At 45.2% G+C, this 2,935-nt stretch overlaps 1 protein-coding gene across 2 annotated transcripts in view; it reads left to right on the top strand.

Annotated features, from left to right (window-relative positions):
* The window catches only part of FRMPD4 (FERM and PDZ domain containing 4), a 513,731-nt gene that overhangs the window by 501,991 nt on the left and 8,805 nt on the right, over positions 1-2,935 (top strand). The gene's annotated exons all lie outside the window — the stretch shown is intronic.

Raw genomic sequence — 2,935 nt, 5'->3', positions numbered from 1 at the left:
CCTGGTGATCAGTGTGTGTCATAGTGACCAGTCATTCCCAGTCATTCTGCTGTTAGGTCAATTTGGATATTACCCTTTTATTATATAGGATATATGTCTTTATTGAGTTTCACAGAGTGGAGGGGAGAGGGATAGAGAGAGAGAAACATCGATGAGAGAAGAACATCATCAATCAGGTGCCTCCTGCACACATCCCCACTGGGGATCGAGCCCGCAACCCGGGCACGTGCCCTGATCGGGAGTCAAACTGGTGACCTCCTGGTTCCTGGGTCGACGCTCAACCACTGAGCCACAGTGGCCGGGCAGGATCTTTCTGGAAAAGTGAAAATCATATGCATAAAATCTAATGTCCAGATTTAACACAAGAGCCTTCAAGTCCATCTTATATGGCCTAATGTTTTTTCTCTGACAATGTTGATTTCAGCATCGCATCACATTTTACATGTCACTCGGAAATGCGGGGATATATGCTCCAAAAGCAGGGATTTGATTATTGTGATGGGAGCGTCAGTCTGTATGGCTGGGTTTTAATGGCTCCCTCTCCTAGGAGTCAACATGCAGAGAACTAACAATAGGACGCCCCGTAGGAAGGGGGAGCCCCCACTTTAGGCCTTGTCCCTCCTTGAGGTGCTCTAGGCCAGGGGTGGGCAAACTTTTTGACTCGAGGGCCACAATGGGTTCTTAAACTGGACCGGAGGGCCGGAACAAAAGCGTGCATGGAGTGCTTGTGTGAACTAATATAAATTCGAAGTAAACATCATTACATAAAAGGGAACGGTCTTTTTTTTCAATAGTTTTATTCATTTCAAGCAGGCCGTAGTTTGCCCACGGCTGCTCTAGGCCCAGACGCCTGGGACCCTCCTCAGGCATCCAACTTACCTCCAGAATCTGGGATCTCTCCCAACAGGGTGACTTGGGTATCGCCCAGGACTTGGATTTGGGGCTTTAGCTCTGTATTAGGAGCTTGGAGATCACCAGCATATCAAATACTTCAATCCCGCCACTTGACAGGGCGAAATAAACCCGGAGTGAGGACAAGGAGGGCTGCAACCGTGACATGGGCAGTTTCTCCGAAGGGGGGTGGTTTCCGTTTTCTTGGAAACTGTTTGCTTCAGTGTTTGACATTTCCTCCGTCTCCAGGGGACGCTCAGTAAGTGTGGCTGATGGACAGACACAGCTCTTCGAGCCAAATCTCCTGACCCGTGAACAATGGCTAATTGTATTTCGTAATAGTCTGATTGGGTTCCGTAACAGGGCTTCTGTGGAAGACAGGGAAATTCTTAAGAACAAATTCCATCTTCGGTGTTTCTGAGGGCAGGGAGGAAGAAGAGGAGGAAAATTCTTTTGCGTTTACACAGAGGAACCATAAAGGATTCCTCCAGAAATGTATTGTGATGTGTAAACACACGCACACAGACTCGCATGCAGTATGTGATGATGGCTGGTTAGATGGCAGCCATGCCAGTCACAGGATCAGGGGAACCAGAGGGCGAGAAAGAGATGGACAAGGCATGCCCAAAGCAACTTGGACTTGAGACTAGATTTAATCCAGCCCCACCTTGAAATCCTGTGTTTTTAAAAAAAATTTTATTTATTTATTTTTAATCTTCATTGTTGAAAGTATTACATCTGTCCCCTTTCTCCCTATTAACGCCCTATATCCCCCCAACCGGTTATGCATATACGTATCCAAGTTCTTCGGTTTATCTCTTCTGGGGCCACCACTCCCCACCCCCTTCCTTCTGAGATCCATGCTTCTGTATTCTGATCAGTTTATTTTGTTCATTGGATTCCACATGAGTGAGATCATGTGATAATTTGGGTTTTTGCATTTGTAGAATTGGGATTTAAAACCCAGCTTTCAGGGTAAGAACTAGAAAAAAAAGAAATCTTATGTACCATCCCTAAAACGATGCTCAGTGCCTGTACTAATAATTGGCAGTGGGGGGAAAAGAACAACAGAGATGGAAAAAATTCAGAATGAAAGTGACAGAAACACAGAAACGAATGGAAGACAGACATAAGACAAGGAAAGACCCCAAGAGACACAGACGATTAGAAATAAATAGGGAGGGAACGAAACGGCGGTGGTGAGCATTGTTGGGTTTGGTGGGGAACATTTTTCTGACCATGTGTTTCCACTGACTAGGAGATTTAGAGCAATTTAACGCCGACCTTTGAAATTCCGAAGAGCAGTTCAGCAACTTAACACGATCCTTTAACATTTGAAAACCAGTTTTGGGCTTTGTATTTTCAAATCTTAAAGTTTATCTGGAAAATATAACCTTTTGCAGGTGCACGAAGAAGAGCAGACAGACCACTCTAAGACTGGCTACAGTCGTAAGGGCCTGGGTTCTGCCCACTTTCTAGTGACTCACAATGTAATGTTTAATGAAATTTCAAGAGGCAAAAACTTAGTTCCAGAAAGTATTAGCACCACGGGGAAAGGGTGGAATTTCAACCTTTCAGTAATTTCTCCCAGTTTTACAGTGAGAATGAGGGTGAGGGCACGTGTTGCAAGTATCTCTCTCCACTCTCCGAGAGAGAGAAATTGAGAAACAGAGAGCATGAGAGAGAGAGAGAGAGAGAGAGAGAGAAGGACAAGGGAGAGAAATGGCATACTCCAATTGCCTTGGTTTTAGCCTGCTGACCTGTTTGGTTTTCTTGTTGGTTTAATTCAGGAGTTGACAAGCTATGGCCCATGTGCCAAATCTTGTTCTTGTAAATAAAGTTTTATTGGAACTCAGCCATGCACATTGGATTGGTTTCTTAGGGCTCTGTTACAAAGCAGGTCAAACCTTCGGGTGTAACATAAGAGAAACTAATCTCTCACAGTTTTGGCAGCTAGAGGTTCAAAATCCAGGTGTTGGCAGGGCCACGGTCCCTCCAAGGGCTCTAGGGGAGAAACTTCTCTCGCCTCTTCCCACTTCTCATG

This window comes from Myotis davidii, unplaced genomic scaffold (genome assembly GCF_000327345.1).
Source record: "Myotis davidii unplaced genomic scaffold, ASM32734v1 scaffold1277, whole genome shotgun sequence".
Taxonomy (NCBI): Eukaryota; Metazoa; Chordata; class Mammalia; order Chiroptera; family Vespertilionidae; genus Myotis; species Myotis davidii.
The sequence above is the reverse complement of the archived record's forward strand: the minus strand, read 5'-3'. Positions and strand labels throughout refer to the sequence as shown.